This window comes from Schistocerca americana, chromosome 4 (assembly GCF_021461395.2).
Source record: "Schistocerca americana isolate TAMUIC-IGC-003095 chromosome 4, iqSchAmer2.1, whole genome shotgun sequence".
NCBI lineage: Eukaryota > Metazoa > Arthropoda > Insecta > Orthoptera > Acrididae > Schistocerca > Schistocerca americana.
Genome location: NC_060122.1, coordinates 271,049,780 through 271,075,354, shown reverse-complemented (window position 1 = coordinate 271,075,354; position 25,575 = coordinate 271,049,780). Strand labels below are relative to the sequence as shown.

General features: G+C 44.9%; 1 pseudogene; it reads left to right on the top strand.

The window, feature by feature from the left end:
* The first annotated feature begins 2,063 nt into the window (after positions 1 to 2,063).
* On the top strand, positions 2,064 to 2,181 carry LOC124614572 (annotated as a pseudogene).
* Positions 2,182 to 25,575: the final 23,394 nt, after the last annotated feature.

Here is a 25,575-nt window from a genome sequence, read left to right as displayed (position 1 = left end):
GACACACCCAGTTGCCCAGTTTTTTTTTATGTAGTTCACAGTTTGTGCCGAGAACTGAGGTGCCAGAGGTGGGGATATGTCAACATGTGAAATGTTAAGCAAAAGCATGAAGAGCCTCGTGTAGGGACCCTTTAATGTTTTAGAGTCGGTATTCTTTTCAGCCAATAGCAGAAGCGCAGATAAGTGGGAGAACTGTCGTTCAATCAGCTTAACGGCCCATGCACCCAAGCTGCTAACAGGATTAGTTTGGCTGCAACAAACGTTGCCGTTGATAATGAAAGCAAGACTGCAACTAAGAAAAAACAGCGTTCGGCAATATACCTATTGAGAGATGATGAGGTTTACGTAGCGCAAAAGAAGAATCTGTGATCGTCCGCATCAAACGTGTCAGAATACTGATGACTCAAAAAAGAAAAAAAATTGGCAGAAGAGTTGATAGTGGCATAAGAGCGGTTTCCAATTTTGTGAAGAAATGGGAGGAGCATACCAGTTCCGAGACTTACCTGAAAAAAAAAAAAAAAAAAAAAGAAAAAGAGACGTTCCTGAAAAAGTTCTGCCAGAACTGGAGGATTGGAGGTTTCTTTTATTTAGTTCTGGGACGATGTCAGTCATTGTCTCGTACAAAACAAAAACTTTGTGTATATGTTTCGTTTATGTGGTTGTATGCTACTGTATATACTGATGTGTTGACTACCATATGGTGGCTTCCGGAGTATATGAGTAGATGTAGATGTTGACGTAGCTGCAGAGCATCATCTGAGAAAGCTGCTGGTCCACCTGTAGTATTCTGCCCCTCCTGTGTACACTCCAAAATGAAAGATAACTTATATGGTCTACGAAGGTATTTCACGTGATACAGTGATACTAAAACTGAGTCAGTGGTCAGTATGCGATATCAATTTGGGCGACGTATCCTCGAATAATACCTTTCAATCAACTGGGTCGATGTTTCCGCAAGGCTTAGTATCAATTCGCACACACAGCCGCTGAGGGCTCTCTTGAAGGTACTATTTTGTTTTAGTCAGCAAAAACCGTTTTTGATGTGTTCCGTATCACTGTGTAACCCCTTGCACCTGGCGGACCCTCCTTTATATTGTCTCCCTGGCTACGTTCGCACCACTGCGTGACGCAGGCGTACCTGTGGCGGGGCGGCAATCGCAGCCTGCGCCCACGGCCAAACCCCTGCCTGGGGATGCAGTGAGCGCGCGCGTGCGCCTCTTTTCCGCCCACTTTTGTTTTTCGCGAGGGCGGCCGGTAATCCAATACGGCCGCCCTGGGTATGGAGGCTGCGCGCCGCGGGATGACGGATCGGCCTCCCGCCGCCATCAAAGGCATCCCCGAAATGAAGTCTTGCCCGCCCGCCGTCTCCTCCGCGGCCCTCTTTGTTCTCCTTCCAGCCTTTATCCAATATTCCAGCTTTTTCCCCACCCTGCCTCCTTCCCTCTGACATCTCGGTGCAGGGGCCTCTGCGAAAGGAATAAACACACCACCACCACCTCCTCCTCCTCCTTCGCCAGACCTCTTTCACCCGTCTCGCCAACGGGCCGCAGTTACTACGTCAATCTGTTTCTACCGCGTACGCGAACCTCGCTTACGAAACTAGAACTAGGCGGAGGGACGACTATCAGCCCTGCCAGAGCTGGCTATAAACAGGAGATATAATAAGAAAAGTACAGGCGAACCCGATTACGCTGACGATGTTCATCGTACCGTCTCCTCCCTTTTGCTCATGCTGCGACGTCGGCGTACCTATTTTTCTCCTCAGAACAACGCTTTTGTGAGTTTGAGTTGTCCCAAAAGGTAAGCTAGCATTTTATCCCCATTTGAGATGGAATGGATGGCTTGCCACAGCTAGGTTCCTGCTCTTCAGGTCAGTTCAGAGTATTCATCATGTGGTACAGAAAATGACCCCTTGTGTAGTGTAACTCTCCGTCGACTTACAATTCATGTCGACAATTTCATGGTCGATCTTGGATCGTCATTTTAAGGGAATTCTTGTAAGTTATAACCTAATGCGACGTGAACTAGACGTTATCTAAATGCACTGGCCTTACTTCATGATAGCCAACGACCTTGCCGCAATGGTAACACCGGTTCCCGTCAGATCACCGACGTTAAGCGCTGTTGGGCTGGGCTAGCACTTGGGTGGGTGACCATACGGTCTGCTGAGTGCTGTTGGCAAGCGGGATGCACTCAGCCCTTGCGAGGCAAACTGAGGAGTTACTTGATTGAGTAGTAGTGGCTTCGGTTTCGTAAACTGACATACGGCCGGGAGAGCGGTGTGATGACCACACGCCCCTCAGTATCCGCATCCACTGACGCCTTCGGGCTGAGGATGACATGGCGGCCGGTCGATGCCGTTGGGCATCCATGGCCCGTTGGGGCTGAGTTTAGTTTTGTTTTACTTCATGGTAAAAACTGAACACTAGAATTAATATAAAATTACTGACAGATTTATGCCCCTAAACTGCGACTCTTTAATTGTGATTTTTGACTATGCGCAACGAATATTCTGTGATCTAGTCCCTCATCTCGTGGCCACGTACAGCGACTAAATTACCTTATACGCTACTTTTGGCACGCTAAGAGTTAATTTTCGACTACACTCATAATTACGAGCATACGGAACCATGGAAGGATAGGTGCGAAACTTTTTGTCTTTACTTGACGAAATTGACAGTCTTATGTAAATCAATATACTATAAGCAAAGGCAGTACGATTAGAGTTTCCATTAACAGGTATCAGTTTAAATCTACATAGCCAATTGCTGAAACCACACAATGTTTAACCACGTGTTACTGAGGAACAACCCAAAAAACGTTATACATGAATCTCGACAACAAAATCACCACGAAACGACGTGGAGAGAAAGTATCGCAAGTTACATTGAAGCAAGGTTGTCCATAAAGGGGTTGGACAAAAATATGGAAAATCCGCGAGAAATGCTTGCTTGGACGTAAATGCAAATGCTGTATTTGACCACAAACAGCTTCTGTGCTATGTCCTCAGTACGTTGCAGTTGTCAATCGTGGTCAGAGAAATGTTCTGTGAAGTTCGGAGTGCATTGTGTCGCAGCTAAGTTAAGTCAGACATGGAAAAATTGTTGATTCTCGTATGGTGGGGGCTTCCGCAACCAAGGCAGCAGAAGTATTTGGTGTTTCAAGAGGCACTTTATCAAACATTAACACCGCACACGGAGAAAGGAAAAACAGATAATCATCTTGAAAGACACAATGTGGGTGATCGTGACAGACGATCACTGAAGAGGACTGTGACGGAAAATAAGACGACGAGAGCTGCAAAAGCAGCTGCAGAACTGAATTTCGCATTCGCGAACCCTTTCAGCAGCAAAACAATACAAAGGAGCTCCATGAGTAGGGAACTGCAGAGCGAATTCCAAAATAATTCATCCGCGAAGCAAATGTTCTTAACCGAAAACTGTGGTGCCGAAGCCATGAAACAAGGAGTGCAGAGTAACGGAAACAAGTCATTTACTCGGATGAGTCTCGTTTCACATTTTTCCAATTTGTGGCCGAGTTTACGACCGGAAACTGTAATATAGCTGGGATTCGTTGATGATTTGGGCAGCCATATTGTGGTATTCCATGGACCCCATGGTTACTCTGCAAGGCTTCATTGCGCCCAAGGACTCTGTGACTCATTTGCTGACTAGGTCCATCCCATGGCAAAATGTTTGTTCTCCACTGGCTATCCTGTGTTCCAGGTACCCCTGTTCACACAGTTTACACGTCCAGGACTGATTCTGTGAGCACAAGGATGAATTACCACATCTTCCTCGGTCACTGCAGTCACCTGATCACATTATTACTGAGCCTTTGTGGTCTACTTTCGAGGAAAGGATGAGTGATAAATGTCCTCCATCATCGTTACCTGAACTGGGCACTATTTTGCAGGAAGAACGGTATAAGGTACCCTTGAAAACCATTCGGAACCCGTATTTCTCCGTTCTGAGACGACCGGAAACCATTTTGAATGCCAACGGTTTTCATATGGTGTATTAGTTACAATAATGTGTTTTTGATGGTCCCACATATTCGTTTGTCGTCTGTGAGGGACTGAATGCTGACTAAATATTTAGAAGTCCATTAAGTGAATTACGACTCGACTGCACGAATCGCGGACGCCAACTGCAGTGAAGAGCCAAAGAAACAGGTACACCTGCCTAATATCGTGTAGTGCCCCCGCTAGCATGCATAAGTGCTGCAACAGGACGTGGCATGGACTCTACTAATGTCTGAAGTAGTGCTGGAGGGAACTGACACTATGAATCCTGAAGGGCTGACCATAAATCCGTAAGAATACGAAGGGGTGGAGATCTCTTATGATCAGCACGTTGCAAGGCATCCTAGACATGCCGAATAATGTTCATGTCTGGGTAGTTTGGTGCCCAGCGGAACTCAGGAGAGTGTTTCTGGAGCCACTCTGTAGCAATTCTGGACGTGTGGGCCGTCGCATCGTCCTGCTTACATTGCCCACGTCCGTCGGAATAAACAATGGACATGAATTTATGCAGGAGATCAGACAGGATGCTTCCGGACGTGTCACCAGTCAGAGTCGTATCTACACGTATCAGGGGTCTCATATCATTCCTACTGCACAAGACCCATACTATTACAGAACCTCCACCAGCCTGAACAGTTCCCTGCTGGCATGCAGGGTCCATGGATTCACGAGGTTGTCTCCATACCCGTACACGTCCATCCGCTTGATACAGTTTGAACATGTTGCCAGCCATCAGAGTCCAATGGTGGTGTTGACGGCCTAGGCGAGGCGTAAAGCTTTGAATCAGGCAGTCATCAAGGGTACACGACTGGGCCTTTGGCTCCGAAAGCCCATATGGATTATGTTTCGTTGAGTGGTTGGCACGCTGACACTAGTTGATGACCCAGCATTGAAATCTGCAGCAATTTGTGGAAGGGTAGCACTTCTGTTACGTTGGACGATTCTCTCCATTCGATGTTGGTCCCGTTCTTGCAGGATCTTTTTCCGGCCGCAGCGATGTCGGAGATTTGAAGTTTCATCGGGTTCATGATATTCTCGGTACACTCGTGAAATGGTCGTGCAGGAAAATCCCCACTTCATCCCTACCACGGAGATGCTCTGTCCCATCGCTGGTGCGCCGACTATAACGCCCCGTTCAAACTCACTTAAATCTTCATAACCTACCATTGTAGCAGCAGTAAGCGATCTAACAACTGCACAAGACATTTGTTGTCTTATATAGGCGTTGCCGATCGCAGCACCGTATTCTGCCTGTTTGCATATATCTGTACTTGAATATACGCGTCTGTAAAATTTTCATTGGCGCTTCTGTGTAACTGCAATTCTTCGACCTTAATCTGCCATATTCTGGTTTTATTTTTATTGCATGATTACGACAAACAAAACGGATAGGTACCAAATATATTGACCCACGATATATTTAATATTTCGGAAACGTAGCCTCACGTACTTCCTGTGGAAAAAAATGGTTCAAAAGGTTCTGAGCACTATGGGACAACATCTGAGGTCATCAGTCCCTTAGAACTTAGAACTATTTAAACCTAACTAACCTAAGGACATCACAGGACATCCATGCCCGAGGCAGGATTCGAACCTGCGACCGTACGGTCGCGCGATTCCAGACTGATGCGCCTAGAACCGCTCGACCACTCCGGCCCGCTTCCTGTTCAACCACTAGAATAAACCTATAGCGTCTGTGCATCGATACCACATGAAAATTCAACATTTACATCCTCCTGTTATACAGTAGGGGCGATTAAAGGGCTTTCACAATATAATTCATAATGAAGGTTTTCGTTATCAACTACGTAGCCCACCGCCCGGGCAATACGACGCGCTGGGAAACCGCTGTTTCTCTGCCGCAGCTTCCAAGAGTGAAAGCCTGAGACATTACATAATGGTACACATCTCAATCTAGCGATGGGTGAGCCTGAGCGAAGTTGGCCCGCCTAACTGGTGCAATGACAGCAGACGTAAGTGTGGCTGACCAGAGACTGTGCGTGCGAGGCAGCACTGACAAAGCTTGCGCCGGTCTGTTCGTCCGGTGGATTTCCCGGAAGTTCATCGTTTAACATTACCCGGTGCCTACCGCTGGGTGCTGCCGGAGAATACCATCATTTCAGTATCCAGACACCACCACATGTAGCAGATAGCACTGTACGTTAGAACGGTTTTTAGATTTTCGCCTCTAGCCAGCTCTGTAATACGTTTTTATTATATTTTGTTATTTCACTTTTAAATTATAGCATTCACCTAAAATCTGCTGTAATCTTTCTCGGAAATTACAAAAATTGGTCAAGAAAAATAAAATTTTCCAGATGTGAAAAAGTGGGCCAAAGTACCTAGGAACAAATATTCTGCTCAAATGTAAAAATGCTGCTACCAAGAAAGTCTTTTCAATATTGCTTTTAATAGACTTTATGTTACTTTATTACTTAACTATAAATCAGTAATCAGTAATCAGTGAAATGAAATTAAAAGTGTTTTGAAATGGAAGCCACTGGCAACCAACACATATTTCCAACAGAGAGAAAATTGTTAAGATATTAAAGAAACTCAATTCATTTCCAAATTTAACGTGTTCCAGGGTAGAAGACCTTCCACTTTAAGGTAAAAAATGGTGCACGACCGACAAAGTATGGTTAAACAGTCCACAAGTAATATGATTAGTTTTAAAAAGATACAGAATTTTACTCACCGCAAGACTCTGTAACTCAAGAACAAACAATATCATCGAACTAGTATTAATATATTATACAGCACTTAAATAAGCAGAGCTCGTAACATTTACAAACGCTATACGAAACACAAACTCATGTTCCACAACAACAAAAACGCTAGATAATACCGGAAACTGCTGAAGCTGGTTTCTAGTGTGCATTCCTACACGCGATTCTTATATCGGTCACTTGACTGAAACACCGACCATGGGATATCATGTGTTCCTAGCCAGAGTATCCGTAGTATCCAGTAGCAGAAGACACTTTCGACTCGGAAAAGAACATGCAAATGGTTTAAAACAGTGGAACGTTTTACTGGATAATAAATAACCAACACAAAGTGAAACTAAATGTCTAACATTTGCTTTGAGAATTAATAACCATCATTGAAAAAAATGTCACAACTGTAGTCAAGATGGGATTTGATGACATTCTTCATGTGGCAGCGAATGATATATGAAAAATTTCATCAGTATACAAAACTCAAGCAATTATTTGACGGAACTGATTTTCAAATAACTGGTTTCAGAGTAAATTAACAACAAATCAATTCGGGAATTTATAAGTTTAAAAGAACAGAGGCTGCTGCAATGGCACAAACGCTCAAAGAGAGGTTGACAAGGGACATATTGTCACTAGCATTTAAATATGCATGGGAATAACAGTACTTTTTCGAACAGAAGGTTGAAACTTCTCAGTGCGCTATGCCATAACAGCCGGGCACCGCAAATATACTACGCAAAGGCATTACACTACAGTGCTAAAGGAATTTAAAGATTTAGTTAAAGATGAAAGAGAAAAGGTGTTGGCGGACATCAAAAGGCCTAGTGCTGCCAAGCGAGCCGGTCTCAAAGTGAGTAACCTGTGAATAACAGTGTGTTTGTGCTGTTTGTATGTATTTCCCTGTAGAAATCAAATGTGTTCAAAGTCGATTCTATAGTTTATTGTTCTTATCCGGCAACCAACTGTAGATATCGAGTATATATTTAAGTGTCAGGAAGTCTTTTCTGAAAGTATTTGCATGGAGTGCAGCCGTATATAGAAGTGAAACGTGAACGGTAAATAGTTTAGACAAGAAGAAAAATGGTTCAAATGGCTCTGAGCACTATGGGACTTAACTACTGAAGTCATCAGTCCCCTAGAACTTAGAACTACTTAAACCTGACTAAGCTAAGGACATCACACACATCCATGCCCGAGGGAGGATTCGAACCTGCGACCGTAGCGGTCGCGCGGTTCCAGACTGTAGCGCCTAGAACCCCTCGGCCATACAAGAAGAGAATAGAAGTTTTCGACATGTGGTGCTACAGAAGATAGCTGAAGATTGTATGGGTAGATCACGTAACTAATGAGGAGGTACCGAAAAAAAGTGGGGAGAAGAGGATATTGTGGCACAACCTGACTAAAAGAAGGGATCGGTTGGTAGGACACGTTCTGAGGCACCAAGGAATCACCAGTTTAGTACTGGAGAGAATCGTGGAGGATAAAACTCGTAGAGGTAGACCAAGAGATGAATACACTAAGCAAATTCAGAAGGATGTCGATTGCAGCAGTTACTCGGAGATGAAGGAGCTTGCACAGGATAGAGTAGCATGGAGAGCTGCATCAAATCAGTCTCTGGACTGAAGACCACAACACAACCAACTGTAGCAGCCCGTCATTAAAAGCAAGCTATAACACCAACAGTGCTCAAAATTACCAGATCTAGTAAACGTTTCAGCGAGTTCATTAAAGAGTGCATTGCTGAGACAGTAGGAGCTCGTGATGCCATTAGAGACACAGTAGTTTTCCGAAATTAGTCTTTCGCGACAGACAATAGCTCGCCTCATAGCTGCCATGACAGCAAATATGTACAAGCAGTTAACTAAAAATGCCAGCAAGTTCACTGTATTGTCGATTGCTTTAGACGGCTCGATGGACATTTCGGACACGGCACAACTTGTGATTTATGTTCGTAGGGTCGACAGCAATTTGCGAGTAACAGAAGAACTGTTAGATTTTATGCCAAAGAAAGGCATAAGGACAGGGTTCGACTTGCTGAAAACAGTTGAAGAGCCAACTGAAGCCGTTGGTCTTAACTCAAACATTTTGTTCTGAGGTATGCCGATGGATCGCCAGCGATGCTAGAGGAACAAGATGGGCTGACAGTATTGTTCCGCAACAAACTGTAGGAATCAACAGACGATGTTACAGAATTCACTATTTCGTACATCAAGAAGCACTTTGTGCTAAATTTGCAGGGATGGAGCACGTCATTAAAATGGTGGTCCGAATAATAAATTAACTTAAGTCACTTACCTCATTAGCGTATTAAATCGTCAGTTTCAGTAGTTTTTGTTGGAATTGCAAGAAGAGAATAGAAGCTTCATTTCCTACTTTGAAGTACATTGGTTAACTGGCGGAGCAAGCCTGGAACGGTTATTCGAATGAAGCCCTGCTGGTGTTCAATTTATGAAGGAAAAAGGAAAGCAGGAACCGACATTAGAATATCCGGAATGTATTGCAGATTTCATATTTTTATTTACTTGACTACACGCTTGAACGCCCTCAGTAAGAGAGTGCGAAAAGCAATAAATATCTGGTTTAATGGGAACGCTGAATACATTTAAAACGCAAATCAATTTGGGGGATAGACAACTTCTGAAAAAGAATACCATTTCCCTAATCTCTACAGCGTTAAAGGAAATGCGAATTTTGAACAATTTATTCCGATATTGGAAGAAATAGAGTAACAGTTTTCAAATCGTTTTCAGGAATCTGCTAATCTCGCATCTGTCTTCTCAGTTGAAAGCTCATGTCACCTGGAACTGATCGATCTGCAGACTAATTGTTTTACGTTAAAACTGTCCATGAGTTCTACGAAGGTCTTCCTCGGGAAGAGGTTCCACGTCTCCATAATGAGGCTGCAAAAGTGATATCCATGATTGTGTCATTTGGATCAACTTATGAGTGAGAAAAAGATTCTTTTCGATAACGATACTAAGTAAGTCACGATTACCCCATGGCAGCCTGAGTGGCAACAAACTGACAAACTGACCGAGCCTCTCAGTGTGCCGACAGTTTGTACCAGAAGTCACTTTTATTATATATTATGCGAACCTAAATGTTGTTTTATCTGTGATATATTTTGTTGTGAACTGTAGCCATGCCATAGCCCAATCAGTAGTGAAGTGTTAGGTAATATCATTTTTTTCCTTCATATTTGGTTATGATATGTTATTCAACCCCTAACAGCATGCTATAGAGACTATTTGTTTTTGCCTCTCTTTCTGTATCTCACATGAAATGTTACAAGAACTTTACATGGAAAAACGTTGCTCACACAACATTACTCATACACTTCTGTAACAAATCCCAGTTTATTTTTATTTCCTATTTTTGCAGTTATATTTTCTTGTACAATCGATCAGCAAGAGTAGAATACAACTCCTCATTATACATAGTATCAGTTTTCGAATTTCGTAATATAGCGTAATATGTAAACAAGCCAGCAACAAGTCAGTCTGTGTTGTGTGCATGACTGTTGTGCCATCTAAGTGGTGCGTTCCACCACCGTTGCTGCTCAGTATAGAGGGATAGTGGGGGATGTGTGCAGCCAGACGACAGAGAGAGCGGCCTGCGTGCCAAACTTCTGCCCGCATGCAGAGTTTCTGGACGCCCTTGTCATAGAGAATAGTAGCATTTAACATTGTGTATCGATAAAAACACAGGTTGATGCCTATTTCACAGAAATGATTAGACGTTAAGTCTTAAGTATAAATAGTTTGAGTATTCAGTTCAAATGGCTCTGAGCACTATGGGACTTAACTGCTGTGGTCATCAGTCCCCTAGAACTAAGAACTACTTAAACCTAACTAACCTAAGGACATCACACACATCCATGCCCAAGGCAGGATTCGAACCTGCGACCGTAGCGGTCGCGCGGTTCCAGACTGTAGCGCCTAGAACCGCTCGGCCTCTTCGGCCGGCGAGTATTCAGTAAGGACTACTGAAGTCAGGAACAAAGGTTATCTTCTACATCTGCGTGATTATCCTGCAATTCACAATTAGTGCCAGACAGAGGGATCATCAGTGGAAAGAGCAGTAAAAATCGTTTTGAAACTAATGGCCTCAGGCGTTGTTTTTATTATATTTCTTAACTGAACGAATGTATAATAATGAAAAGATCTATTTAGTAAATGATTACAGACATTACAGGAGCAAATTCCACAGTATTTGGTATCAGTAGATGCGGCTTTAAAAGCGGCACATCATGGTGACAATAGTTTTGACGTTGGTTATAAAACGTAGCTTTTATCTTCACTTTCAATATTTGAACAGTAGAAGTATGGTATTTGGCGCCAGAGTGGCGCTGTAGTTATATCGGAACTAGGCGGACTTATTGATACACAGTAAGCAAACCAGGGGTTACCTGAGACGGATTCGCACGTTATTTGAGAGTGAAAGGTTAGTGGAAGTTACAGATTCCGGGTAGATGAGATGCTGCAGTGTTAAATTTTGAACAGTTTTGTGCAGGAGTGCAGGTTTGAGACTTTGTAAATATCAATGTGTGTTGGCACGAGTCTGCGAATTATCCACGTGGCTTATCCCCTCAAAAAGAGAAAGAATGAAATATATTTTGCATGAAAGGAGGGATAGAACATGGAATCATAAAAGGAAGAAGCATATTGATAGAACGTCAGTATAAACAGTAGTGAGACATGTAGCAGTCAATAAACCTAAAACAGAGAGACAGTTAAATGAAAACCACGGGAAAGGTGGCTATAAGCCTGCTGCTTCAACTGGAGATGAAGAACAAGAAGAAGAAAAACAAGAAGATCACGTCGTACTTCGCCAAGTATTCGTGCAGTGGCAAAGAAATTTTGCGATTTATTTTTTGGAAGTAAGTTCTATGGGATGAAACTGCTGAGGTCATCGGTCCCTAGGCTTACACACTACTTAATCTGACTCAAACTAACTTACACTTAGGACAACGCACGCACCCATGCCCAGGGCAAGACTCGAACCTCCGGCGGGGGGAGTCGCGCGAACCGTGGCAAAGCGTCTAAGATCGCACGGCTACCCCGCGTGGCTTAGCGATAAAGTGCGAACTGTCGGAACTCTGAATTTTACTGGTTATTCTGTGATGGTCATCTTATAAGTGCTAAAATCTGTTGAATTACAGAGAGTCCTGAAAAATGTAGATATTCTTTGATAGTCAATATTAATGGAGTAAAATGACATACAGTTACAATTGTTGCAAGGGGAAGGTTATATTATGTGTTCAAAGTGACCCCTATTAGCAGCCAAACAACGAAGGGTAGACTGAACTACGGCTGTCAGTGTTGCCGGTGTGATAACCGCACAGGACGCCTCGGTGGTTTGTCGTAGTTTTTTCTGTTTGGCTGGCTTCTGTTGATAAATTTCATTTTTCATGATTCCCCGTTGGTAGAAGTGGTGTGCAAGGTCTGGAGACTCTAGGAGTACTCAGCAGTTCCTCTTCGACCCATCCATCGTCCAGGTATATTTTCATTCGAGTAGGCTCTGACACCTCTGTAGAAGTGAGGCGGAGCGCCATCTTGTTGTAGGTAAAATCTTTCATTTACAAACTCCTCTCGTATGTCAGGTAAAATCGACGTTTGTAGCATATGAAGATACACCTCGTCATTTACGGTACCTCCAAAGAAGATTGGGGCAACGGCCTTGCCGCAGTGGATACAGCGGTTCCTGTCAGACCATCGAACTTAAGCGCTGTCGCGCGTGGCCGGCATTTGGATGGGTGACCATCCGGGCCGCCACGCGCTGTTGCCACTTTTCGGGGTGCACTCAGCCTCGTGATGCCAATTGAGAAGCTACTCGACCGAATAGTAACGGCTCCGGTCAAAGAAAACGATCATAACGACCGGGAGAACGGTATGCTGACCACACGCCCCTCCTATCCGCATCCTCAGCTGAGAATGACACGGCTGTCGGATGGTCCCGATGGGCCACTTGTGACCTGAAGAAGGAGTGCTTTATTTTGCTTTTTCAAAGAAGATTGGGCCAATCAAACCGAGTGATGACAGTCCACTCCACACATTAACACCCGGTTGATTAACATGTTAGTCCACATTATGAGGATTTTCAGAAGTTGTGGCATTTTACACTACCATTCAGTTTTAATTGCGTCTCGTCAGACCAGTTAACCATCCCTGCAAACTGATCATCCTCAGAAAGCATGCCATCAAACCGCTCGCTGTACTCTATTATTCAACTCGCATCTTTCTCGTTCTTAGGGTAGAGTGATCTTGGACTCTACACTTGCCACTTTGCAACCTTCAGGATTCGTCGTACGCCTGATCGGCCTAGCCCGTTTTCACATGCATCCCGTATTACGGACTTGTGAGATGACATAGTAAAATGCTGGAACACAGCAGCGCTGGAAGATGGACTTGTTGATGATTTTGGTCGGCCAGGCCTTTCCTGATGCACATCCTGAATGGTACCGTCAGCTTCATGTTTATCCGGAATACGAAAAATTGTTTTACGGGTTCATGACTGAGTTCAGTACACATTACGCCATTCCCGTAGTACTTCCATCATCTTTTCGTACTTCCAGTATCACTTCAATAGGACCTCTCGTTGATCAAACGACAATCTTAGTTCATTCATTACTGCACTTTCTTCTGCTCGCCATGACCTGTTGAGAAAACAGAGGAATAGGCAAAATTGCAACGATATGTCATTTTGTTTCTAATATATTAACAATCAAAGAGTACATTTTTCCGGACCCTTCTGTATTTGTGACAGCTCACAGCTTCGATTTTGAAGGTAACATCACTGCCGATATTAAGTGCTGCATTTTGTTAATTAAACAGAATACCAAACAAAGTAACACGTGTTAGCTGCAGTTATTGATCACTGACTGCCTATCACAGATGTTAGGAGTAGAGACTTTAAACTTGAATTTAATAGAAAAAAAAATGGCTCTGAGCACTATGGGACTTAACATGTGAGGTCATCAGTCCCCTAGAACTTAGAACTACTTAAATCTAACTAAGCTAAGGACACCACACACATCCATGCCCGAGGCACGATTCGAACCTGCGGCCGTAGCGGTCATGCGGTGCCAGACTGAAGCGCCTAGAACCGCTCGGCCACCCCGGCCGGCTGAATGTAATAGAGTGCATCCATGTGTGATCATTCCTCTGGACAAACAAGAGCTGTACAATTTAACGGCCATACATCGTTCCAGCAGCCTTGGCGCTGAAATAAAATGTGTATTACCTCTTAGGCAAACGCCCGTTCAGTAAAATTGTAATCTTAAATCTCGATTTTCCGCAACGAGGTTCGCGCCATGTTTAGTCACCATCATCACAGGAGAAAAGCCGAAACTCTAACTTACCTGCTGCAGGTGTATCGACGGTACAAGAACATTTCTTCTTCATCTCATTCTTCCACTGCTAAAGTAGTGAGAATAGAGTGACGAAAGTTTACAGTGGTATATGCAGCCGCTTATTGTTGCTACCAATGGTATTCCAGAATAATACAAATCACGTCTGTAGGTGACAGCTAGAAGAACAAATGGAGCAGACAACGTGTATAAAGCACTACAGGTATTACCCAATGGTACTTGACCCAAGGGTGGTATGGTTGAATGGCGTGTGGGAGGATTCATACAGTGGTCAGCCACAACATTGTGATCACCGACTATCAGTGTAAACCCGTCCAGGCGATAGCAATCACTTGGCGAGGAATGACCGCAAGTGAGATACACGCAAAATGCATGTAGTACCAGTGAGCGTGCTGTCTGTGTGTAGGATGGGAGTCTGACCGAAGACAGATTGTGATGGCCCGGAAGCTCGGCACATATATTTCGCAAACTGCACTACCTGTCGGGTGTTCGAGGAGAGCTGAGTGTCTTCAACACGTGGCAAAGCCAACATGAAACCACGTCCAGACGAGACTTAAATGCTGTGCAGAGCGTAACTGTGTTTGAACACACAGTGCGCCGAACACTCTTAAAGACGGGCCTCCGCAGCTGACTACCCATGAGTGTGCCAAATGTTAACACCATGACATCGGCGACTACAATTGAAATAGGCACATGAACATCGGCACTGGACGTTGGCGCAGTGGCAGAGCGTTGCATGGTCTGATGATTCCCGATACCTTCTTCATCATGGGTATCCGTTTTCTTCCAGAGGAACAAGTGTTTCACACCTGTACTGCGGGGTGGAGACAATCTGGCAAACTGGCAGCGGCTCGGTTACGCTCTGAGAACATCCACGTGGGCATCCATTGTTACAGTGGAGCTCGTGCAACGCACCATGAATTTCAAGGAGTATCGTATACTGGTTGCAAACCACGTCACCCCGTCATGATGATCATGTTTCCCGATGGCATTAGCAGTTTTTAACAATATAGTGCGCGAAGTCACAAGGGCAGGAGTGTGATGGAGTGGCTCGAGGAACACAGTGGCGAGTTCCCATTGATGTGATGACCCCCATGTCGCCAGATCTGAAAACGATCGAATGCGTCTGTGATGTGACTGACGGTGGTATGAGAGCTCATTGTCCCCTCCCTGGAATGTACCGTAATTAGGTGACTCGTGTGTCCAGACGTGGTGCCATGTAGGGAAGCAGCCTACTCACGCCGTAATACACTCCTGGAAATGGAAAAAAGAACACATTGACACCGGTGTGTCAGACCCACCATACTTGCTCCGGACACTGCGAGAGGGCTGTACAAGCAATGATCACACGCACGGCACAGCGGACACACCAGGAACCGCGGCGTTGGCCGTCGAATGACGCTAGCTGCGCAGCATTTGTGCACCGCCGCCGTCAGTGTCAGCCAGTTTGCCGTGGCATACGGAGCTCCATCGCAGTCTTTAACACTGGTAGCATGCCGCGACAGCGTGGACGTGAACCGTATGTGCAGTTGACGGACTTTGAGCGAGGGCGTATAGTGGGCATGCGGGAGGCCGGGTGGACGTACCGCCGAATTGCTCAACACGTGGGGCGTGAGGACTCCACAGTACATCGATGTTGCCGCCAGTGGTCGGCGGAAGGTGCACGTGCCCGTCGACCTGGGACCGGACCGCAGCGACGCACGGATGCACGCCAAGACCGTAGGATCCTACGCAGTGCCGTAGGGGACCGCACCGCCACTTCCCAGCAAATTAGGGACACTGTTGCTCCTGGGGTATCGGCGAGGACCATTCGCAACCGTCTCCATGAAGCTGGGCTACGGTCCCGCACACCGTTAGGCCGTCTTCCGCTCACGCCCCAACATCGTGCAGCCCGCCTCCAGTGGTGTCGCGACAGACGTGAATGGAGGGACGAATGGAGACGTGTCGTCTTCAGCGATGAGAGTCGCTTCTGCCTTGGTGCCAATGATGGTCGTATGCGTGTTTGACGCCGTGCAGGTGAGCGCCACAATCAGGACTGCATACGACCGAGGCACACAGGGCCAACACCCGGCATCATGGTGTGGGGAGCGATCTCCTACACTGGCCGTACACCACTGGTGATCGTCGAGGGACACTGAATAGTGCACGGTACATCCAAACCGTCATCGAACCCATCGTTCTACCATTCCTAGACCGGCAAGGGAACTTGCTGTTCCAACAGGACAATGCACGTCCGCATGTATCCCGTGCCACCCAACGTGCTCTAGAAGGTGTAAGTCAACTACCCTGGCCAGCAAGATCTCCGGATCTGCCCCCATTGAGCATGTTTGGGACTGGATGAAGCGTCGTCTCACGCGGTCTGCACGTCCAGCACGAACGCTGGTCCAACTGAGGCGCCAGGTGGAAATGGCATGGCAAGCCGTTCCACAGGACTACATCCAGCATCTCTACGATCGTCTTCATGGGAGAATAGCAACCTGCATTGATGCGAAAGGTGGATATACACTGTACTAGTGCCGACATTGTGCATGCTCTGTTGCCTGTGTCTATGTGCCTGTGGTTCTGTCAGTGTGATCATGTGATGTATCTGACCCCAGGAATGTGTCAATAAAGTTTCCCCTTCCTGGGACAATGAATTCACGGTGTTCTTATTTCAATTTACAGGAGTGTAAATTCACATCAGTCTTTCCATTGTGTGCCAGCCTAGCTCTGACGCCATAAATATTACGCAACACTTCAAAAATCAAGCAAATAACCTGAAATGTTTCTAGCACGTCAGGAATAATACTAAATTAATATGTGTTGAATACCAGTTCGATAACTTTAACCATTTTCGAAATTTGGACGTTTTTCTGTAAAAATCATTGGCGCAACAGGAAAGAGCTAGAGACTTAAAGATTTATATTTAGATTCCTGTTTCATAATAATTTAATAGAGACAGTACTTTGGATCTCACAAATTAAGATTTTAGTTGAAATTCAATATTTTCTGGTTTTTGTCTTAAAAATTAAGGAAGCAAGATAGATTAAGTAGGCTAATAAATAAGGCTAGGATGTTTAAATTTAAGTAGAGTGGAGATCCGCTATAACCATAAAGATGTGAGAAGTTTCATTTGAATAACTGTAAATCTATAGCGATAGCGTATCTCCAAAGGGCAGGTTCAGAGCTCGTCTACTGCGTGTAGTGTAATTAAATTAATTCTCTCGCCCAAAATAATTGACTTAGCCACATCAGCCTTTTATTGTGATTACTTACGTGTGTGTTGATTGCGCATTTAAATTGAGAGCTTCATCTGCCATCAGCAAAGGAAGCGATGATTTATTCAATAACTTAAAGTGGTGCATTACTAGCCCAGCGGCTAGTCGGGAGAGCGGATTTGATCAGGCGTTCCCTTAGCCGTCCGCACCGCGGCTTTATATATAAGAACGCTGCGCGAGGAAGCAAGCCCTCAGCTCTCTCCAGACGCTGAATAGCACACCATCTGTGTCGGGAGTCGCGTCGCGTCGGTATCATTGCTATAAACAGCCTCGGATGCCGTATTAAGTTACTCGGGATACGCGTAACCATGAAATCATTTCGAGTGAAGTGTTAATTCTGGGTTGACTTTAATTATCTATCTTCAGTTTGCGTATGTCGTATTTTCACGTGCCGTCGCGGGACAGACATTCTACCATTATTTAGCGTGGCGTTTGATGAACCTAATCATCAAATATGGCGAGCATTCACTTAAACATTTAATTTGGACAGTTATAGTTGCATCAGCGCATTAGACTCTGAACTGCTCTGTTAGTTAGATTGTGTGGATTCCTTTTTTTTTTTATCTGTGACTTTCAGAATATACTGAACTATTTTTAGAAAATCGTTTTTGATTATGAATCCCAGACGATCTCCTAATTTCTCAGAGCTATAAGCTGTAGCTATAAGTGTATTTCTCAGATGAAGTGGGCACTAGGAATTCTAATTACCAGCTTCACGTTTTGCTAATCACTTTCTGGTTGCCAATATTGTAGTTAGAGAGCCAGTGTCGAGAACGGCAAAACAACAACATAAATAATAGAAACATTTATAATAACAATATTTTTCCACCCGCCGCCCCACATATGGTTATAACGGCAGGGAATTGCATCTTTTCTACATTACAAAACATTTTGTATTTCATTTTAAACAAACAATATTTTCCACCCGCCGCCCCACAGCCAGCTCGCTCCAGCGACCTACCAAGACATCGTTGCTCCAAGGCCACAACGCGTCGCAGCTGTTATCCGTGCAACGGATGGACATACCGGCTATTAGGTAGGTGGTCATAATGTTCTGGTTGATCAGTGAGTGTCGTATGGAGTTAACTCTGGACACAGTTTCCGACGAAGTGAGTCACAAGACAGTCACTTGAATCGTGAATGCAGTGGTAAGAGAAGTAAGAATACATTAGAACAGATGCAGCAGCAGCCAAAAGTTAATGAGGAGCGGGTAGCTAGTGAAGCTGTCTGTAAATTACGTTAAGAAAAACAAATAACAGGAAAGAACATGCGACCGAGTACGAATAAACACGGTCAAAATGGAAAAGTGCAACAAGGCGTTTACATGAGCCTAAAAAACTGCTACAGAAAGAGAAACGTAATGAAAACAGGAAATAAATAAATGTCCACTGTGGATGAAAACTCTTTTATGAAACATGTTAGGATGAGAAATATGTGTAACTAAAAGATGAACCCAGTGAGTTACATTTTACAGAAAGAATAGGAAAGAAGATTAGGATTTAACGTCCCGCCGACGTCGAGGTCATTGGAGACGGAACATAACCTCAGTTCCGTCCAAGGAGTGGAAAGGACATAGATCACGCCCTTTCAAGGAAACTACCCCAGAACTAGGTTGGAACGATTTACGGAAATCACGGAAAATCTAAATCGGATGGCCGGACACGAATTTGAACCGCCATCGTCGCAAATGGGACACCAGTGCGGTAGCCACCACGCCATATATCTCTGTGGCAATAACGGGCACTACGCATCGCGAGCTATATTCACACATAAAGTCCACAGATATCTTTCTATTGATTTTAGCGATATCTTTCTACTGATTTTAGGGTAAATATGATGACGATGATGATGATAAGACATAGGGTCACTTATACGATTAGCGTCTTAGTCTAAACCGTGGAAAGTTCCTGAACCATTGTGTGCCCTAATAGAAGCAGCACGGTTCAAGTGGTACCGCCGAACAGCAGCGGATCTGAATTTCCTGGTGGCCGTGTTTAGCAACATCAGCAGGCCGTATACAGGGCGCGGCTGTTCCTGCACTGCCGAAGGCAGGACACACGTCTCGGTCGCGTCGGAGGGAACAGCAGCTAGCAAGTCGGGGCGTCCATCTTTGCAGTTAGGCGATGGGCCTCAGTGTTTTACGTGGAAGACAAGTTGGAAGTGTGGGTGAATACGATGGGGCCCCATAGTGACAGTTATGTACGTTCTATGTCAGGTGTTTTCGCCAGTTACATCTACAAAGAGATGTGTTTCACATTGGCGAAGGTGAACAAATGCTCGTATCTGTTGATGTATACAATTTAGAGCCCATGTCTACTGGACTTTTTTTCCTTCTTTGGTTCTTACTATCACCTATCAAAATATGGAAAGCAACAAGCTTGAAGTAGAAGAGATTTGTTTCACACAATTGACGGTGAAAAAGTGCTCACAACTCTTAAGGAGTGCATTTTAGCGTCCACGTTTACGAAACTTTTTTATTTCGAATGATCGTTCTTGTCATATCCTTTAATACTGACCTACCTATTGGGATACGCTATGCATTCCGGTGTAATTTGTGAGCAACTCTCACTACCCCTCCTCCCCCCCCCCCCCCCCCCCACTCATTTCCTGTCCCACTCGCGAATGGTTCGCTGGCCTAATGATTGCCGCTAAGCCTCCGTGTTGGCTAGAAATTTCCACAATTTTATCTTCTTGCTATTTTCGCGAGATATACGTGGAAGGAAGTAATAAATTGTTGACTCCTCTAGGAACGTGCTGTCTATGAACTTCTACAGTAAATCACATCGTGATACAGAGCACCTCTCTTGCAGTGTGTGCCACTTAGGAGTTGGTTGACCATTTCCTGCTTACACTGCAGTTACTAGCATTGCTTTTTACGAGTAAGGTTTAGGGCAATTAAGGTGTGTACCGTTATACATTATCATTTGTTATTTGAAGTGTGTTACAAGTTCGATTGTTAATATTAGGAAGAGGATCTTTATTTTATGAGGGCTCATTACTTGTTGAACGGAATTTTGTTAATTTTTAGTTTATTTTGATTCAGTATTAATCATACCCATCAATACTGTATAAAAAGCTGTATATCGTAAAATTATTATGCTGTTCAAGAGCTTTGTCTCTGAAAAGGCTTTCATGCTTATTGCCATTGAATGCTTTTGTAGTTATGTGGCTGCTAGTTTAATTTTATACTGTGTACCGGCTTTTATAATTGTTGTAAAACGTAGGTCACATAACCAACCCAGTCCTACCACTTCCAATCCCTCCGTAAAGCATTCGGTCAACGACTTAACGCGAAAGCTATATTCGTAATATCAGTTTTACAAGTTTTCAGTAATTTCTTCTCAAAATATAGACCTGTTAAGATAAAGTAATTCCAAAAAATTACTTAGCGTGGTACTTTTCAGCCTTGCATTCTCATCTGCGCATAAATGGGGTGATTTATATATTGCAAATAAGGAGCAATAACTGCTCCATTTAATTTCGTGCGTGCAGCTGCATAAATTTCGCTCCTTCTACTAATGTTTCGGCTTTATATCGGCCAGCCATCTTCCGAGTGAGCCCAGACTGACGCTCCAGTTCCTTTTTTTTTTCTTTTTTTAGTTATTTCATTGCGCCTCTCGCCATGTAGGCGTTCGGGAAGGGGTGGAGGGCGGTTGGCAGCGGTACAAGAACCCGCTCGTAACTTTGATGCTAAAACAAAAAACAAATGATACACGTACTATGAATTTAAAATAATTTAAAAAGGCGACGTGAATGGGAGAAATATAAATAGTATAATAATGCCTTCATGAATTAAAAACAGTGATAAAAATTGGACAGGCAGCGCAATTAAAAACACTTGTAAAACACTTGAAGAATACTAGCGACTAAACACACTGAACATGAGAGAAGATACACTGACCGTTAAAAAAGGAACAGCATGCACTTTCACTAGAAGCGAAAAAGGACCTGTCCTAGGACGGTGGAATGTAGATGAAAAGAAGTGTGAGTATGGGTGGAGGTAGGGAAATGGTTAGGATGGGGATGGAGAACTGGTAAGTGGTGGTGAAAAGATAGGGGTGGCTGTGGGGACCAAGGAGTGAGGGGCAACTGATATTGGAAGCAACAGACTGCAGTATAGAAGGGGCTGGGGGTGACGTGTGGAGGACAGGCTGAGGCGTGTTAAATGAAGAGGAGAGAGAAGGAGAAGAGAGTGGATAGGATAAGAAGAATTCAGAGTTGATAGGATTGGTATATGTCAGGGTGGAGTCTCTGATCCAGGAGAGGGAGACGGTTGAATTTTTTTTTGGGAGAGGACATGGAGGATGTGCAGCTGAAGCATTAATCGGACATGTAGACAGAGGCGCGGCAGCATCCTACGACTGGAATGGAGAGGGGACACTATAGGTTATTTGGAGGAGTTCAATGCGAATGAGGAGAGGTGGGAATTTGATGAATTGGCAAAGGATCCTTGTGAGGGAGGTAAGCAGATTCAGAAAGCGAGGTGGAGAGAATGGCATTAGAAGCTCTGGAGGGGCTTAAAGGACTTAGGAGAGGCAGAGACCCATGCAACATTTGCATACGAAAGGATGAGGCTGATCAGGGATTTGTGTGTGTGAAGGACAGTGCAGGAGTGTAGCCCTATGTTCGGCTGTTTAGTGGTTTTAGTAGTTTTAATATTGTGGACTTTCTGTTGAATGGTAGCTGAGGTTTCCAAGTTAGTTGTCGGTCGAAAGTTAGTATATTAGTGAACTGGATAGCATGGTAGCTCAGGCTTCCAAGGTAGTTGTCGGTCGAAAGTTAGTATATTAGTGAACTGGATAGCATGGCCGTTATGGTGCGCTAGAAGTCACTGAGACAGAAGTTGTGGGTGGTGTGTCCTGTAACTATTGCCTGGGTTTTTGGGGGGTTGATCTTAAGGAACCATTGGTTACACGAGGAGGTAAACTGATTGAGATGGATTTGGAGGGGTTTCTGGAATGTAGGTTAGAGAGTGAGGAAAGTGATGGCGTCAGCATCCTGAAGGAGGTGGGTGAGGGGAGGTTTGGACATATCACCAGTGTATAAGAGGTACAGGAGAATGGGAAGGAACGAAACCTTAAGGCACTTCGGCAGTGGGTTGGAAGTTATGTGAATTGGTATTGTTAATAATAACATAGTTTGGGTGATTGGAGAGGAAGGATGCAATAAGGAGGACATAGTTGATTGGAAGTGCATAAGTCTCGCATTTGGAAAGGAGATCGGAGTAACAAAAACGGTTGTAACCTTTCTCTAGGTCAAGGGAGACGAAGATGACGGATTTACAGTTGTTGAGCCACTGGGGTAGGAGATGGATGAGGTTCAGGAGTTGATCATCGACAGAGAAAGAGTGACAGAAGCCACAAGAGTGACAGAACAGATGATGTTCGAACAAACGGCAGCAGGTGCTTTGGGTAAGAATGGATTTAAAGACGTTGCTAAACATTGAGGTGATGGGACAGTATGGGGAGATATCAGTGGAGGGTTTGATTTGTTTGAGAAAAAGTCAGATTTTGGAGATTTCCCACATGTCTCGATAGTAGCTTGTGGACAGTATAGTGGTATACACGGTTGCAAGAGTGATGCAAAAGGAGATATGGATTTCTTTGAGGTGGCAATAGGTAGTTTGGTCATGACCTGGGCATGTGTTGCATTTTCTGTGAAGTACTAGTTTTACGTCCTGTGCTGTGATGGGGTATTTAATTCTGATTCTGGTATGTCGTCCAAGTACCAGAGGCTGAGAGCGCGCGCGGGGTGGGACTGTGGTATCTGTGTGTTCACGGAAAGTAGGGAATTGAGAGTAGTCAAAGCGAGGGTTGTCAGGGATGGAGAAGATGTCGGAGAGTTATGATGCAAAGTGATTGGCCTTACTCAGGTCGTCAAGTAAGGTAACGTTGTTGTGAAGGAAAGGTCAGTGAGGGATGAGAGCCAATAAGTCGGTGGTATGCTTTCCAGTATTTGGAAAAGTTAAATGGGGTGTAACATTGCATCTGGTGCATGTCTGGCGCTAGTACTGGTGTTTGATTAAATTTCTAATGTGTCCCTGTATTTGCTGGTAGCGTGAGTGTATCCCAGTCTCCAGTTTATAGGACGAGCGATATAAGTGGTGGGATTCATGGAGAAGGAGTGCAGTTTGAGGTGGGAGAGTAGCATCATGAGGATATTTGGCAGCATCTGTCAAGGTCTGTTGCAGGAAGGCTGTGGCATGGGGGATATCTTCAGGTTGCTAGAAGGTCAGGAGGTGGCTTCCAGTCCGAGTAACTATGGGTTCCCAATAGGCATTCCATTCGGAACAGGATTAGTTGTGGATAACTTTTGAATAGAGATTAGGATGGGGTGCACGTGTATGGAGTAGTGTGTAGAATATGGTGAGGAGAACATCCAGGTGGTCACTCCCAAGTGGATCAAGGTTTTCTGCAGTGAGTCATCTGAGGAGGTTGGAAGATGCTGCTATGACAGCAGTGGTGATGTGCTTCCAAGACAGGTGTGCTGTCAGATGGGGACAATGTCACCATGGAGGGATGGGAATTGAGTTCTGTGATAACCTCCTCTGCCATCTTCTCTGGGCCAAGCTTTGTTATCACAGCAGTGAGGATGGGGGATGGTGAGGAGGCTTCAGTTGTTTGGATGGAGGGGCTATGGTGCTGAAGGGAGTGAGAGTGGCATGATGACCAAATGTAACATGAAGAAATTTGAGTAGAAGGTCTGTGTGGTAGTTGGAGGTGGTGGATTCGATGAGGACCCAGTCTTTGCTGGAGGTGATATGAGTGATAGGAATATGAGGGACAAACTTTCTGAGTTCACAGATGAGGGATGTGCCATTTATAAATTGACGATCAGGGTGGGATAGGAGGAATGCATTGAGAGTCAGGAGAAAGGGTGCGTAGGAGGAATGATATCCATGTGTTCTGTGGGGTCTGGGTTGGTTTGAGGTTTCTTGGTGGTAATGCTGGTTATGGTGTCCTCCTTGGTTCGCTTCTGGGGTTTCTTTATGACTGTGGGATGGGGTGAGGATTGGGAGAATGTGGCTCATGGCACTCGGCAGGTCCTTACAATGGGCTGGAGTCAGTGTGGCTGCCAGCAGATGGTGTAATGGCATGTAGTGTAGTAATGGTGGCGGGACGAGCTGAAACTCGTGTGGGTGTTCCGGGGCAGTGGTGAGTGTGGGAAGGTTCCAGAAATAATCATTTTTGCGGTAAGATGGCTATAATTATAGGTGGCAGACTAAAAATTTATATACAAGGAGCTTCTCTCGTCCCATTGTCGATATTGTATTCAATTATGATTCTAGACTAAAAGTATAGAGGTGTAAAATTTTATTAAGGCCTGTAATATTAGTCTTTTTGCTATAGCTTTGAAGGTTATTGGTCTGGTTAACTTAAAGACCAGCAATTGAAATAATGAAGGGTAGAGAAGGTGTTGCAAGGAGAGGAGGGGAGGCAGACGATGTGACTGCAAAAGAAGAAGAAACCGTGGTGAAGGGGGTGGGGGTGCACATATGTTAGTGGGCCAGAGGCAGCACTCCGTGTAGTGATGGTGGGAGAAGAGGGGTTGCATATGATGGAAGTGGCTGGAGTGTCCGTTGTGGGTCAAAGGAAGCAGGGGATAGAACGACGATGATAATTACCAGAGGTCGAACGTAGCCAGGATGATGGGGGATGACGGCAGCGACGTCTTGTGTAATGACAGCAGATTAGGATGGTGGTGGTGGTGTCGGCGGTGGCAGCGCTGAATACGAAGACGGAGGCGGTGACGGTGAGTAGGATGTGGTGTGGTAGTGTTGGTGATGGTGGCAATGACGGCCTCAGCGACGGCGACGAAAGACGGCGGAGAGACGACTGCTGCGGCGGTGCCGACGGAGGTTGCGAGGATGGGAAGACAGCTGACCACGTGGGCCACGGCGACAAGATACCGATGAGACGCGAGGGGTCGATGCCAAAACACAGAAGACAGTCTCTACGACACAAGCAATCTATGTAGACAAACAGATACGTACGTAAAGCTTAGGGGACTGGCATCAAACGAAATTAGAGACGGAGACGCCTAGTTAGTTGGTGCTAATGTGGGTGTACACTTAAATTCGCCGACCGTGCCACTGAGTTTACGACCATAGGTACACAAGCGCCAGAGGTGTTGATAGGCGGCAAAGACGTATAGATATGCACGAATCAGATCTGTGGCGATTGGTCCACACTGGGAAGTCGA